Below are 17,136 nucleotides of genomic sequence, written 5' to 3'. Positions count from 1 at the left end.
GTGACCAGCACAGCTGTCACAGGCATCCTCCAGATTTTACCAGTTGTCACCCCATAGGTATTCCCATTCCCAGATGCCAGGTGCCTGAGTCTCTTCTGGCTTCATAAACATCTTCTCCTCCACCCACACTACCCCCTTCCCTGTGCCTGCTGAAGTCCAGGCCTTTACGGCCAACAAATGCAGGATGCCAACCTAGACCCTGACAGCTGTCCTCCACCAATGTGTGTACAGTCAAGGATAGCCCCTTTAGGTGTACACCCACATGCCAGTGGCCTGATGTCTGTCACTGGCCTCCACTGATGTGTGAAAGCACATGGCAAGATCTTGCAGCCAGGGAAGTACATGCTCACAGCCAAGACTCTCACAGCTGTTTGTGGGCCTAGATTCAGCCCCATCTCCTATTACTGGCTGGCACTACTAGGGTCACCTGCAGCTATCCCATCCCTGCTGTGTGCCTGTATGCTCCTGCTTCAACCCACGTCACAGGCCTCCACTGCCATGCACCTGTGGAGAGACCATGGCACCACAGGAGTGCATGCACATAGCCTAGGCTCCTGCAGCTTCATGTGGGTACAGATCTGGCCCTGCCTCCTGCCACTGGCCTGTACAGTGAGGCTCACCTGCAGCTAGCTAGCCTGTCTAGTTATATACCTGCATGAGTCCAGACTAACTTCCAACTCCATTGCCTTGCACCTTTGGCAGGACCCATAAGCCATGGTAGTGCATGTTGACAGCCAGCACCCCTACAGCCACCAGTGTACCCCACAGTTGGCCCTGGTTCTTGTTGCTTGCCCTGGTTCCCACCAACTAAATTTGTATATTCAACTGGCTCTTGCCACTATACAGACACCTACAGCCACCAAGGCTGAATCATTAAAAAATAGAAAATCAGAGCAGACCAATATTGTTGTTGATACTGATTTAGTAACCAATATCCTCCCAAAAAAGAAAACCCCAGGACCAGATGGCTTGATGGGTAAATAAAGGATACCAAAGACTTTACGAAGAGTTAATACCAATTCTTCCCGGGGCACCTGGGTAGCTCAGATGGTTAAGTGTGCAACTCTTGATTGTAGCTCAGGTCATGATCTCACAGTTTGCAGGATGGAGCCTTACTTTGGGCTCCCTGCTGACAGCATGGAGCCTGCTTGGGATTCTTTCTCTCCCTCTATTGCTCTGCCCTTCCTCTGCTCATGCTCTCTCGTGCTCTCTCTCTCTCTCAAAATAAATAAATAAACTTCAAAAAATACCAATTCTTCTCAAGCTCTTCCAAAAAAATTGAAGAGAAGGGAATACTTTCAAACTCATTTTATGAGGCCAGAATTACTCTGATACTAAAGCCACACAAGGACACTGCAAGAAAAGAAAATTACAGGCCAACTTCCCAGATGAATGTATAGGCAAAAATCCTCAACAAAATACTAGCAAACCGAATTCAACAGTACACCATAATCCAATGGGATTTATTATGAGGAGGGAAAGATGGTTCCACATATGCAAATCAATACATGTGATATACCATATTAATAGAAAAATAAAAGCCATATGACCATCTCAATAAATGCAGAAAAAAGCATTGAACAGAATTTAACATGCATTGGTGATAAAAACACTCAACAAATTGGATATAGAGGAATGCACTTCAACTTAATAAAGGCCATATATCACAAAGCCACAGCTAACCATCATACTAAATCGTGAAAGTTTGAAAGCTTTCTCTTTAAGGATCAGAAACAAGACAGGGGTGTCCACTCTCACCAGTCTTTTTCAACATAGTAATAGAGGTCCTAACCAGAGCAATTAGGCAAGAAGAAGAAAAAAAGGCATCCAAATCAGAAAGGAAGCAGTACAGTTGTCCCTGTTAGCTGATGGTATGATACATATATACAAAATCTTCAAGCAACTACACCAAAATACTGTTAGATTTAATAAATGAATTCAGCAAAGTTTCAGATACAAAACCAACATACAAAAATCAGTTGCATTTTTATACATTAGGAATGAATTACCTGAAAAAAAAAAAAGAAAAAAAAAAGAAACCCATCCCTTTAAAAATAGCATAAAAAATACCAAATAACTAGGGCACCTGGGTGACTCAGTTGATTAAGCATCCAACTTCAGCTCAGGTTATGATCTCACAGTTCACTAGTTCGAGCCCCACGTCATGCTCTGTACTGACAGTGGAGCCTGCTTCGGATTCTGTGTCTCCCCCTTTCTCTGCCCCTCCCCAACTCGCATTCTGTCTCTCTCTTAAAAATAAATAAACATTAAAAATTTTTTTAAAATACCAAATACTTGGGAATAATAAATCTAACCACAGAAGGAGAGATCTATACACTTCAAACTATAAGACATTTCTGAAAGACATTGACACATAAATGGAAAAGGGTTCCATGTTTATTGATCACAAGAATTAATATTATTAAAATGTCCATAATTCTCAAAGCCATCTACAAATCTGATGAAATTCCTATCAAAATTCCAATGGCATTTTTTTCAAAAATAGAAAAAACAATCCTAAAATCTATATGGAATCACAAAATACTATGAATAACCGAAGCATTCTTGAGAAAGAAAGCTGGGGGCATCAGACTTCTGGATTCCAAAATACATTACAAAGTGATAGTAATCAGAACAGCATAGTACTGGCATAAAAGCAGACACAGAGACCAATGGAACAGAATCAAGATCCCAGAAATAAACCCATGCATATACTGCCAATTAATATTTGATAAGGGGACCAAGAATCCTCAGTAGGAAAAAAGAGAATTTCTTTAATAAGTGGTGCTGGGAAAACTGGATATCCACACGCAAAAGAATGAAATTGGACCTCTGTCTTACACCACTCACAAAAATTAACTCAAAATGGATTAAGAACTTAATTTAAAAGTGGAAACTAAACTTCTGGAAGAAAACATAAATGATAAGCTTCTGATATCAGTCTTGGCAATAATTTTTTTGGCTATGACACCAAAAGCATAAACAATAAAACAAAAATAAACAAGTGGGACTATATCAAACTGAGTGGGTCTGCATAACAATAAGCAAAATGAATAGGCAACCTGTGAAATGGGAGAAAATATTTGCAGATCATTTATTTGATAAAGGGTTAACATTCAAAATGTATAAAGAATTTCTAAAACTCAATAGCAAAAAAAAAAATACAAATACAAAATGGGCAGAGCACTTGAACAGACATTTTTTTCCAAAGACGACATTCAAAATAGCCAATAAATACATAAAAAGGTGCTTCACATCACAAATCATTAGGGAAATACAAGTCAAAACCACAGTGAAATATCACCTCACACCTTATTAGAATGACTATTATCAGAAAGAGATAGCAAATGCTGGCAAGAAGTTAAAGAAAAGGGAATCCTGGTGCACTGTTAGTGGGAACATAAACTGGAAGAGCCACTATGGAAAAGAGTATGGAGGTTCTTCAAAAAATTAAAAGTAAGTTTTAAAAATTAAAACTGCCATATGATTCAGCAATCTCAGCTCTGATTATATATCTGAAGGAAATAATATCACTATCTTAAACAGATATCTGTACCCCCGTGTTCATTGCAACATTATTCACAATACCCAAGACATGGAAACAACCTAAGTGTTGATGAGTGGATGAATAGATAAATAAAATATGGTACATATATGCAATAGGATATTATTAAGCCATGAGAAAGAAGTAAATCCTCCTATCGTGACAACATGGATGGACCTTGGGGGCATTATGCTAAGTGAAATAGCCTTAGTTAAAGACAAATATTGTATGATCTCAGTTATATGTGAAATCTAAAAACATTGGCCTCCTAGAAACATAGTGTAGAATGATTGGCTGTCAGTAGCTGAATGATGGGGGAAATGGGGAGACGTTGGTCAAAGAGAACGAACTTTGAGGTGTAAAATGAGTAAATTCTAGGGATTTATTATATGGCATGGTAACTATTGTTAACAATACTGTATTGTATACTTGAAAGTTTCTATGAGAGTAGAGCTTTAATGTTCTCACCATAACAACAACAAAACCAAAATGATAATTATGTTAGATGAATGATGTGTTAACTAACCTTACTATGGGAAACATTTCACAATATACATATATATCAAATCATTACATTGTACAACTTACACTCGCACAATGTTGTATGTCAATTATATGTCAATAAAGCTAGAAAAATAAACTAAATGAATAAGCAGGTAAATACAATCCTTTCCCACAAAAACCCCTAAAACAAAAAACAATGCACCAAAATGGTAGTTGTAAAATTCCACACACAAAAAGTGGCTCTATTAGGATATATTCACATTAAATCTTGTTATTCACCTTGTTTTTGCTGTTTAGTATTAGTATTAGTTTTGCTGCTTTGTGCTTATTATAAAAGAACAATACAAATTATTATGTTAAGTTTTACTTTAGAAGTCCAGCTTTATTTATTTTTTTTATTTTTTTTTAAATTTTTTTTCAACGTTTATTTATTTTTGGGACAGAGAGAGACAGAGCATGAACGGGGGAGGGGCAGAGAGAGAGGGAGACACAGAATCGGAAACAGGCTCCAGGCTCTGAGCCATCAGCCCAGAGCCCGACGCGGGGCTCGAACTCACGGACCGCGAGATCGTGACCTGGCTGAAGTCGGACGCTTAACCGACTGCACCACCCAGGCGCCCCTAGAAGTCCAGCTTTAAAATTGAAGAGTAATAGTGTAGCTCATTAATAAGAGGGGGATTATCAACAAAATAGCTGTAAAATGATGGTTGATGAGATCTCTAGGGAACATACAAAGAAGCCACAGTGTCTCTTCAGTGTAAATCAGGCAATGCAGGTACTGGTTGTAATTCAGATAAGAATGTTAATCTAATCTATCTCAATCAGGCCACATGAAATTATATAGCAAACCAAAGTAAGAAAATGGGTAAGATTGAAACTTAAGGTATACCCAGAGGACACATTAAAGTTATACAAAATTCAAACTTACTCTAAATCCTAATTGAAAGCCAGGGATTTGGGTGGGAACCCTTGTTACCAAAGCAGGTCAGTGATGACAGCAGGAAGGGCTAGTGTGTTACTGCAAAATAAAACAATCATGCTGGAAGTAGCATTCTGAACCCATGTCCCAGTCCAGAGTCCTGACTACAACTCAACCCTCCCCCTGTGCCCAGTTCTGAATCGCATATGGGGTGACTTCAGCAAGTCTGAGAATATTTCTGTTCTTCTATGTTGAGAACGTGACTTTGCAGGCCTGGGAAGAGGTAGAAATAAACAGACATGTAGAAAAGGTAAATTAAGCCCATGGTATTAATACTTCATTGCTTGGTTTAAGAATAAGCTTTATTGGGGCGCCTGGGCGGGTCAGTCAATTAAGCATCCGACTCTTGATTTCGGCTCAAGCCATGGTCTCCCAGTTCACAGAATTGAGCCCAGCATCAGGCTCCATGCTGTCAACTTGGGATTCTCTCTCTCCCTCTCTCTTAGCACCTCCCCTGCTTGCTCTTTCTCTCTCTCAAAATAAATAAATAAATAAACATAAAAAAAAAAAAAAGAATAAGCTTTATGGTAATTGTGTACCTTGTCTATGTTATTTTTGTACTTTAAAAAGTTTGAGACTGATGGAATATAGTTTTAATCTGACATATTTAAAAGGACATGATGGTAAGGATCTGATTAGTAAGCTGGTATGTTTAGAATAGGTTTGTAAAAGTATTTATGTCCTAAGGAAGATTTGTCATTACTGCAGTAAAGTTGACATCGCTTTGTTTAGTGTGTGAAATGCTTGAACAATTTTTATATGTTGACTTTGTGATGATGGTTTAAAAAGTTTAAGAGAAATTACTTAATAAAGCTTGTATATGTTTGGGAAAGAAGTTTAATCCATCAAAATTATAAAGTGAGCATTAATAACAAGAAGAAGTGAAGGCAGGTATTTTTAAAATTTTAATACAGAGTATACTTGATTTATAAACAAAGATTTGTTAGTGGAGCTTAAAGCCTTCTGACAAACTCAGCTATTGACTTCAAGTTTAATAATTGAATATGAATTTAAACACAAATAGCATATTGTTCTTCCTTTGCCTGGTTAATATCTAGTATTTAGCTTTTAGCTTTCAGGTTATATATCTTTCCAAAAGGAATGCATCTGTATTGTTTAGAAATGCATTTAGCTAGGAGTAAAATAAAATCATCAGTGGCTTAAAGATGTAATGGGTTTATTTGTCTCACAAAATAACAAATATAGGGATGGAACAGTGGCTTAAAGATATTTATAAGGACTGGGGATTCTTTTTTCTGCCTTGCCATCCTCAGGGTATGTCCTTTGTCCTTAAAATCACTGGATGGGTTGCTGCATCTACAAACATTGTGCCCAAGTTCAGGCAGGAAGAAAATAATGAGAGACAAAGGGCAAAGAACAAAAGCCTCTTGTGAGACTTTTTTTTTTTTTTACTCAGGAAAGATAATTTTTCCCCTGGGACTTTTGCCTACCTCCTCATTGGCCAGAAATGTGTCACATGGTTATCCCTAGCTGCAAGGAAGTGTTTGCTCTATGTAGAGGGAGGCAAAGGAGAAGAGAATTGAATGGGTGCTGAATGAGTCTGTATCTCTGATCTCTGAGACTGTATTAGATGCTCCTTTTTTATTTTCCTCATAGTACCCAGTAAATGAGACCAACTGGAATATCTTTGAATGCTATAATCAGTGCAGATTTGAAGTGTAGTAGTGGATATGAAAATGCAAAGAGTATATTCTATTATATTTTGCCAACTTAGATGGTGTCCATATATATTAAAAACAGTGACTAGATTGAAAACTCTTTGAGAGCAATATATTGCATATATGATGGTTGCCTAACACCTTTTCTCTTCACTTATTTTGGTTGCATTTTTTGAGGTATAATTGACATATAACATTTTATTAGTTTCAGGTTACAACAATGATTTGATATTTGTATACTTTATGAAACGAACACCTCAGCAAGTGTATTATCCATCATCATACATGGTTACAAAAATGTTTTTTCTTTTTTCTTTTTTTTCTTCTGATGAGAACTTCTAAGATTCACTCTCTCAGTGACTTTCTCAGCACCTTTTCCTGAGCTTACTACTCAAAGTGTGGTTGTGGACCAGTAGCATCAACGTCAGTAAGGAACTTGTCGGAAACAGAATATCAGGCCCTTCCCAGATCTATGAATCTGATCTGTATTTTAACAAGATCTCTAGGCATTTGTTTGGACATTTAAATTTGAAAAGTACTGCTTTAGGGCATCTACCTGTGCCAGCTAGCTCTCTGGACTTCCTAGTTAATGTGAACCAATACTGGGGCACCTGGGTGGCTCAGTTGGTTAAGTGTCCGACTTTGGCTCAAGTTATGATCTCGCGGTTTGTGGGTTTGAGCCCCGCATCAGGCTCTGTGCTGACAGCTCAGAGCCTGGAGCCTCCTTCTGGATTCTGTCTTCCTCTCTCTCTGCCCCTCCCCCACTCACACTCTGTCTCTCTCTCCTTCAAAAATAAATAAACATTAAAAAAAATTTTTTTAAATGTGAACCAATACTTTTCTTTTGTGCTTGAATTTGTTTCTGCCATTTACGATTGAAAGAGTCCTGACTGATCCAAACAGTAAACATGTATTGTTAGGTGCTTCATTCTTTACAGTGATTCATACATTATTATTGCTTTGAACTTATAATGGAATCAATCAATTATATATACTTGGATCACAAAACAAATACATCAAGAAGAGCAATTGCATTTCAACTCTCATGCTGACCTTGGTCGATTGTTAATGGCTCCCTGGCCACAGTCATTGTGTTGAGAAGGACTCTAGATTAGCATCAGGTCTCAACAGGAAGGAGTACACTTAGTGATGACTGACAGTCACAAGTTATAAGCATGTGGTGACATTGATGCCACCCTTTTATCTCAGAGGCACATTCACATTTCACAGTGTAGAGAGGGGTGGTGATGATAGGGAGGTCAGCGTCAATATTGCTCCTCATTCATTGATTCAACTTATATATTCTTTTCCTGCACATAAGTAAAGCCTGTAATAGAATTGTAAAATGTGGAATTGGGACTCTTCTAACCTAGTATTCTTCTGCAACCTGGACTTAAATGTTCTATCACTAACGGTAAAAAAATAATTGTCTTAGTAAGAAGCATTAAGCTAGTAGACATCATCTTTAAATTTTCTGTTTATCTTCAAATTTTTACACAGTTTGTGGTTTCTATTTTAGAAAATAGAATCTAGATAAGACAGCACCTGAATTAGAATAAAATTACATATTAACTGTTAAAATTGTGAAAGAATTTTTTCATCGTAATCCTGTAGAACATCTTGACTTCCAGGTGCTGGGCTGTGTCTCTTACATAAATTTAAGCGCTCCCAACTCCTTACTTTCATAGGTGAGGAAGCAGAGACTTCCTTGGTAATGAGACTTATCCAGATGGAAGAGAAACTGTGTTCTGAATACATTTCCTGCTTTTCCACTACCCAGAGGGCTTCCTCTCCTATTTCCTCTTCCTCTTTCTTTTTACTACCAGATACCCATCCACAAATAACAGTCATTGTCTTTTCCCATATTCTTTGCTAGGATCAATTGGTCAGAAATCAGAGAAGATGAGAGAAAAACTTAAATGAGAAAGAACTTGGATGAGAACCCAGGATGACATGGAAAGAAAACAAAGCGATATCAAGGAATAGCATGAAATAGCTTGCTGAGGGTGACAGAACTCTTCTGAGTTCCAATTCTGTGGTGGCTACACAAATCTACACGGGTGTTAAAATTGATAGAACTGTACACCCCTCCCCCAGTCAGTTTTACTGTATGATAATTTAAGATAAAAATAAATAAGATCGGAAAACAAACTGTCAAACAGGGCAAAGAGGCCACACTTCCAGTCTTTCCTGAACAGTCTTAGAGGAAATGTGATGAGGATCTAGGCTATACAGTGAATCCTTGTCACAAATAGTGTAGGTTAAAAGATATACCAAATTTACACATACACTGATTTCCAAGACTATATATTGTAAGTGTTTCACTTTGTTTTATCTTTTTTTACCAGCAAAGTACATCTTTTTGGAAGGAAGTAGTTGGTAACTTTTTTTAGGTTGGTGTGATACATGAATTGTTTTCATAGCATGTTTTTATTAAATAGTAAGCTATTGTGCAATTCTTAGTATAATGGTAGTCTTATTTGTTTCCCACAGAAATCTAGCCAAGTAAACTGTAGGTTAATGATGGTGTGTGTGTTTGCTTACTTGACTCATGTATGGCTACTTATTGGAAAAGGCATTGATGCCCAGCTAAGGCTCTTAACCTTGCTTTGACTTAATACTCTATTTTAGAAATCTGGTTGCATATTCTTGTATAGTTCCTATACAACATTGATGTTAAGCATGCTTAAGCATTTAGGACCCACTCAGCACAAGTTAACACTGTTGACTGACCACCTTCCTTTGTCCAAAGAGTGTCTTTTAGCCCATTTACCCTTTCTGTAAATTAGTTTGCTTCCAGATTTGCCACATTTGATTTGCTCTGCTTTGTCCCTTTCTCCTTAAAAAGGATGGCCTATATTACTTATTTTTGTTATGTTACAAGTTCTCCCAACTTCCCCATTGCATTTATCTGGGTGGATCATGATTCTTGTTCTACGCTTAGTGACACATATATTTTCATACGATCTAACCATTGAGGAAAATGTCACCTCTCCTTCATTCACATATCACATCTTACTAATTGTAATCCATTACTCAGATTCACTCTCTCTTTCCAATTCCTAGAAATTACCTTCTAAATGTACTATCTTTAATCGTGAAAGTTATATTTCTTTAAAATGAGCTCTCTTTCAACACAGTTTTGGTCTTTGGTCTTGTTAAATTACCTATCTGAATGTGACTACAAAGAAATATAAAGGATTTACAGGCTTTTTTTTTTAATAAAAAAATTTTTAATGTTTATATATTTTTGAGAGAGAGAGAGAGACAGAGTGTGAGAAGGGGAGAGGCAGAGAGAGAGGGAGACAAAGAATCCAAAGTAGGCTCCAAGCTTTGAGCCCAAAGTCCTAACTCACAAACCCACTGAGCCACCCAGGCACCCCTCCTTTTTTTTTTTTTTGAAAGAGAATACCTTTTTTTCCCCTCTTTAAATAGCTTTCAACCAGAATTGTCTAGGAGAGGCAGAGATATAACCTGTTCATCTGGTTCTGCTTTGCATACAGAAAAATCTCATAGGCTCCTAGCTTTTCTGATTAGAAACCTTGTACTTTTTCTTTTTTTAAGTGTACAGTTGTATGAGTTTTTTTCATTGATAGACTTTTAAAAAATTATTTCATATTAAACAGAAATTGAGCAGATAATGGAGAAAGAATTCCTGTATACCCTCTTCTCCACAGCCCGTTTTCCCTGTTAACATCTTACATTATTAGTAGGTATGTTTGTTAAAATTAATGGACCTAGGGGCACCTGGGTGGCGCAGTCGGTTAAGCGTCCGACTTCAGCCAGGTCACGATCTCGCGGTCCGTGAGTTCGAGCCCCGCGTCGGGCTCTGGGCCGATGGCTCAGAGCCTGGAGCCTGTTTCGATTCTGTGTCTCCCTCTCTCTCTGCCCCTCCCCCGTTCATGCTCTGTCTCTCTCTGTCCCAAAAATAAATAAACGTTGAAAAAAAAAAATTAATGGACCTATTCTGATACACAATAATTAACTAAAATCCATATAATTCTAGGTTCCTTAGATTTTCCCTTATGTATTTTTCTGTTCAAGGATCCTATCCAGAATGCACATTACATTCACTAGTCATGTCTACCCTTGGCTGACAATTTCTCAGACCTATCTTGTTTTTGATAACCTTAACAATTTTGAAGAGTACTTCTCAGGTATCTTACAGAATGCCCCTCTAATGAAATTTGTCTCATGTTTTTCTCATGATTAGATTGGAATTGTGTGTTTTGGGGAGGAAGATCACAGAGGTCAAGTGCCATTCTCATCACATCACTTCAAGGAAACATATTATCAACAATGAGTTATCTTGTTAATGTTGACTTTAATCATCTGGCTATGTGATATTGCTCCACTGTAAAGTTACTCTTTTTATTTTTTGGAAGCAAGTCACTTTTATGGTGCACACCCCCAAGATGGGGAGTCATGCTCCCCTTCCATTTTTTTATGTTTATTAATTTTTTTTGAGAGAGAGAGAGAGAGAGAGAGAGAGGGAGAGAAAGAGAGAGAGACAGTGTGAGTGGGGGAGGGACAGAGAGAGAGGGAGACACAGAATCTGAAGCAGGCTCCAGGCTTTGAGCTGTCAGCACAGAGCCTGATGCAGGGCTCGAACTGATGAACTGCAAGATCATGGACACTTAACCCAGGAGCCCCGATGCTCCCCTTCCTTTAGGTGGAGGATCTACATAATTTATTTGGAATTCTCCTACAGGAGATAAGATTGTTTCTTCTCCCCCATTTATTACTTTATTCCATCATTTATTTATATTAGTATGAATCCATGGTTATTTATTTTATACTTTGGGCTATAATTCACTAATACTTTATTTTCTTTCCCAAATTGTTCTAGTTATGGCCATTGGAAATTCTTTCACTTGGCTCTTGTGCCCTCATACATACTCCAATCAATATGGATGTTTTTATTTTTGAGGACTTCCTTACCTTCTTACACTACAAGATGCTCCAGGCTCATCTTGTGTATTTTCTGCCCCTGTCCTATAGTCAGATATTTCCCCAAAGAGCAGCCTTGCACTTTTATAAGCACAAAGCAGCTTCTTAATCAGCTACTCCAAACATGAAAACTGTTCTTCAATATCTCTCTTTTTTAAAGTTTTATTTATTTTGAGAGAGAGAAAAAGAGAGCAAGTGGGGAAGGGGCAGAGAGAGAGAGAAAGGGAGAGAGAGAATCCCAAGCAGCCCCCATTGTCACTGCAGAGCCCAATATGGGGCTCCATCCCATGAACTGTGAGATCATGATCTGAGCGGAAATTCAGAGTTGGACACTCAACCAACTGAGCGACCCAGGCGCCCTCAATATCTCATTTTTTTGTTTACTAGAAACAAAAGGTGGAAAAACATTTAAAAACTATATAACCAGGAAATGCAAATTCCCAGTGAAGATTCAAGGACAGATGAGTCAGATTTAGTATACAGAATGTAAAAATGAGACAAATTGTTTGAAATCACAAATGCCCAGGAAAAATAAGGGTTTTTTGGGTTTCATGTGTGTAAAGGAAGCTTATAAAGGCAGAAGATGATTCTGGTTGGGCTCCTCAGATAGTAGGTACAAGGAGATTAGGAAATGAACTTGGAAAATTTTTAAAGAGAAGATTATGTATATTCACAAGTGGGAAATGAAATAGACACACTTTTTTTTACTGATTTATGTAATGACATATTAGGATATTCTACATAAAATATTTTTATTAGTTTTCTTCTTTAAATACTAATTTATAAATTACTGTGCCTAAGAATTATTTAATGGTCTCAGACCAAAATCATAAAGATTTTGAAATGTAAATAACTGACTACTAAAGAGCATATCTATAACAGGATCTGATTTGCATAAATGTATTTAATTATATTCATGGAAAAAATTTTGAGAAATATTTATCAATTTAAACATGGTCATCTTTTTCTGCAATATAGGTAGAGTTTTTTTCTCTCTCTCTCTGCTTTTTTTTTTTTTTTTTTTACAAAAACACATGTATACTTTAGAAATCAAGAAACAAATAAAAGAATTCAATAAATATTATGTAGGCCAAAACACATTTTTAAATTTTTTAATATTTTTAATTTAAGTATTTATTTATTTATTCAGAGAGAGGGTGAGCAGGGGAGAGAGAATCTTAAGCAAGCCCCACCCTTAGCTCCGTCCCACAACCCAGGGGTCATGACCTGAGCTGAAATCAAGAGTCAGATGCTCAAGTGACTGACCCGTACAGGTGCCCTGAAAACACATTTTTTAAGTAATATATGTAATTTCTTCTAAAAATTAAAACGAAGAAAGGATTCATAGATGAACTAAGGTTTGAGGTTAGGTTTGAGGGTAAAGACCAACATTGCTTGAAGTAGTGGGTTGAAGTGTTGGCCAGAAACAATATCTTTTTTTCTGGAATGAAGAAGTAATGTCAATTTAATATTAAAAGGCTTGGATGCTATAATTTTTTTCAAAACGTAACTTCCCTATTATATAGGTTGGATAAGCTATGAAGGGATAAGAGGTTTCTGGAATTTAGAAATAGGGGGTGTTACAATGATAGTGATTCATGTCTGTCACCCTTCATGCTAATTCACTTCCACCTAGGGTTTAAAAGGAAAGTGGCAAGAGCAGGGGCAGTTCATAACTTAGGGCACTGGTTCTCAACTTTTGGTCTCTGCACCTCTTCACACTCTTAAAAATTATTGAGGATCTCAAAGAGCTTATGTTTATGTGGTTTATATCCAGCAATAGTTACTATGTTAGAATTAACAAGGGAAATTAAAAAACCCTAATTATTAAAAAGTAATAAATGCCTACACATTTCTACATACATCACATATTTTTATGAATAATAACTATATTTTCCAAAATAAAAATTAGAAGAATGGCATGGTTTTACATTTTTGCATATCTCTTTATTTTTTTATTTTGTTAAAAACAATTGTGGGGCGCCTGGGTGGCTCAGTCGGTTAAGCGTCGGACTTCGGCTCAGGTCATGATCTCGCGGTTCCTGAGTTCAAGCCCCGCGCCAGGTTCTGTGCTGACAGCTTAGAGCCTGGAGCCTGTTTCAGATTCTGTGTCTCCCTCTTTCTCTCTGACCCTCCCCCGTTCACGCTCTGTCTCTCTCTGTCCCAAAAATAAATAAAAACGTTAAAAAAAATTAAAAAGAAAACAATTGTAATGTTTATTTTTGAGAGAGAGAGAGAGAGAGAGAGAGAGAGAGAGAAGGGGAGGGGAGGGGCAGAGAGAGAGGGAGACACAGAATCTGAAGCAGGCTCCAGGCTCTGAGCTGTCAGCATAGAGCCTGACAAAGGGCTCAAACCCATGAACCATGAAATCATGACCTGAGCTGAAGTTGGGCTTAACTGACTGAGCCACCCAGGCGCCCCCGCATATCTCTTTAATATCTGGCTTAATAAAAGTGTTTTCTATGATTCAAGTATATGAAGAAAATAGAAGGCTCTAGGAGGAGAATTTAATAGTCTTTTCAGTTAAGTGTGAATATTCTTCTCTGAGGCTATAGAAACGTTGACAAGTGGTAATTTCTTAGAGGTTATTTGCAATGAAGAATCTGAAGTCATATTAAGGATCTTTTGTACCTTGTTTTTATGTATGTGTACACACAAACACACACATACATATATTTAACTATCTCCATTGGTCTACTTGGAACTTTGAATGTATCCTTCACCTATGCATGATTTTGTTATGTCCTGCGTCGGACATTTGGAAAATATTGGTTCACTGTGTCATGTAGATCTTTCATACGTTGACATATCTCATCTCACAATATCAAAAAGTCACATTTATTAACAGCACCAAAGTCTCATCAGGAAAGTCTTCAAACTCTGTTTACCTCACAAATCAATCTGCCAATTATTTTACCAGCAAAAGATGGGTTTATGTGAGAACAGCAGAGAATTGATATCCTGGACAAGGAAGCAAACAGGATTTTTTAATGGGCCTTAAAGGATTGGCACAGATAGTTTTAAGAAAGAGCGTTGGAAGGGAAAAGGTTTCAGAATTTGGCTATAGACAAAACCTGCTAAAGGAGTATGTCAGAAGGGAAGGTAGTTTTGCTAATACATTTTTGATCATTTGAAAAGATCCCCCATTGTGGGGGTATCAGAATATTCACATAGGTCTGGAAAATACTTCTGTTGAAAATACCTGACTAGTAGTATTGTGACTAGTAGTGCCCAAACTTGGTGGGTCGAGTCTCTTGTGCTCAGCCAACTACGACTGCCTCATTCGCAGGGAGTACCGCAAGGAGTCACTTTGAATGCCGATTTCCGTGGCCTTTCGCAATTGCACTAAACCAGGCTCTCTGCGCTTGCCGTAACGCGGACTCTACCATTGCTTTCTGAGGGGGGAATTGGAGGTAGCGAAAAAAGGAGATCGAAGCGTGTGTGTCGGGGGGAAAAACCGGGCGATCAGGAGGACGGTTGTTTTACGGATCCCGTAACCAGCCCCTCCTACTCCCTTTTCCCCTCTCCCCGCCGCCCCTGTCCCGTCCTGGAGCGGCGGCGGCCTTGAGCTTTGCTGTGTTTGCGCGCAGTGGCAGGTGAGCGTCCGGCGCGCGGTCTCCCCGGGCTTCGCTCCCACCCCCCGTGTCTCCTGGGCCGGTGGCGGCGGCCGGCCGGGGAGGCGGCCTCGGCGCACAGTAATGGCAGCGCTGTGAGCAGGGGAACGCGAGCTGACAGCCGCCGCCGCCGCCGCCGCCCACCTTCCTCGCCGGGGGCTTCGTCCTTCACTCCTTCGGGGTGTCTCCCCCTCCCCTTGTCCCCTGTCCCTTGTCCCGCTTCTGCAGAAGGTAACCCCGCTGAGGGTCGGGGAGCCGGGCTGCAGGCGCCGGGAAACTTCGCTTCCCGGTTAATGGGTGGCGGGGATGGGGCGGAGGAAAGGAGTTGGGGGCGGGGAGGGGGGAGGGGAAAGGGATGAAAGGGGGGCGGCTGGGAAGATGGTTTCCTGTAAGGGACCCCGGCTCCCCGGAGCGCTGACCCCTAAGCCCGGCCACCCCCTGGACTGGATCCCGGGCCTCCCCTACCCGGCCTTGGCCGCCCCTCCCTCGGCCCCATTTTCTTCCGAAGGAGGGAAGGTGAGAGTGCGTGTACTCTTCTGCTTGTTTACGAGCTCACACGGGTACACAACTCTGTGTTTGGGGGTGTGGGGGGTGGGCATCAGTCTCTTATATCCTTACCACGAGTATTTTCACTTTTGTTTCCGCAGACAGCGAAGATTGATAGCTGTGGGGAGGAGTATCCTATGTGCACGCCAGACCTGTCTCTACAGTTAGGGTCTGGTGAAATAAGATTCTTAGACTCCTCAGAGCATTTACACACTAGGGAGCCTGGACCATTACCTACAACCCCAGAGATACGTTCATGTAAATAAAATATCTCTAAATTGCAGACTGTTATTATTGTTAAATCATCTCCTTTCCCTCGGATATTACTATTACCAGTTGATGGGCAATACCGTAGAAGTTAAAGTTTTGGAGATAAGATATAAACTATTAACATTCACTGTAGGTGTTTTGACTTGACAGTATAAAAATCTTTGAACTAGGTCTGTTCCAAATGTACAAAGTAAAATATGAGAAATAATCACTTTGTTCTGATTGACTACTGACTACCTACTAGAAATTTAAAAACACTCAAAGGGCAATACCCTACCCTTTAGAATCTCACATTCCTAAGACAGACAAATGAACAAATTGGTTATCCTTTGCCTCTTTTGCCCAAATACAGTGTTTGGAAGGCCCTTCCAAAAGAGTCCCAGATGAAATAACAGATGTACAGTGTTTTGAGTTATCCTTTTTTCTTTTCAGATGCTGTTTATAACTTGGGGGAACATTTCTGCAGTGTGCATGCACATAGTGTGTGAAAAATACCTTTTCTATGTATTTGAATGTTCAGATGCATCTGAAATAATCTTACTTCAGTCTCCATCCTCTGGTGATTTTCAGTGTTTTATGACTATTAAGATGGTTTATCCATGTCTTTAATCCTCAACAGTCTAGTCATTAAATTAAATGTTGTGGACCTTCTTTAGAGCCGGTTTTGCCTTTTCACTTAAATATTAAGTATTTCGTTTGTATGTCAAGCATTATCACAGGCATTAGGGGATAGAGCAGTAAGCAAGAAGTGGAGTTTCTGCCCTCCTGGAGCTTCGATTCTGGTGTGGGAGAGAGAGACATAATACATAAGGAATAAAAATAATTTCAGAGAATCATTAAGTACTATGAAGGAAATAGGGAGTTGTGGTATTAAGACTGAGATGCTGTAGTCAGGAAAAAAACCGGTCTTAGGGGACCTTTGACCTGATAACTGAAAAGTCAGAAGGATTTAGCCTTTGGAAGTCTGAGGGGAGAGTATTCCTATCTGAGGGAACAGCACGTGGAAATTCTCAGAGATGATATCAAGCTTGGGGTCAACAAACTGAAAGA

The 17,136-nt window shown here is 39.0% G+C and overlaps 1 protein-coding gene across 7 annotated transcripts in view; it reads left to right on the top strand.

The window, feature by feature from the left end:
* Positions 1–17,136, top strand: part of CUL2 (cullin 2) — a 156,937-nt gene that overhangs the window by 39,688 nt on the left and 100,113 nt on the right. For 3 of the 7 annotated variants that reach the window (XM_047866150.1, XM_047866152.1, XM_047866157.1), the window contains exon 1: positions 15,329–15,501. The exons of 1 other annotated variant lie outside the window; for it this stretch is intronic. The gene's annotated coding sequence lies outside the window, so the exon portion shown is untranslated. Of the gene's footprint in view, positions 1–15,103; positions 15,253–15,328; positions 15,502–15,657; positions 15,787–15,917; positions 16,075–17,136 lie in introns of those variants that run through there. 3 more of the 7 variants (XM_047866151.1, XM_047866154.1, XM_047866156.1) reach the window with 3 other exon arrangements.

This window comes from Prionailurus viverrinus, chromosome B4 (assembly GCF_022837055.1).
Source record: "Prionailurus viverrinus isolate Anna chromosome B4, UM_Priviv_1.0, whole genome shotgun sequence".
In the NCBI taxonomy this organism is placed as follows: Eukaryota; Metazoa; Chordata; class Mammalia; order Carnivora; family Felidae; genus Prionailurus; species Prionailurus viverrinus.
The sequence above is the reverse complement of the archived record's forward strand: the minus strand, read 5'-3'. Positions and strand labels throughout refer to the sequence as shown.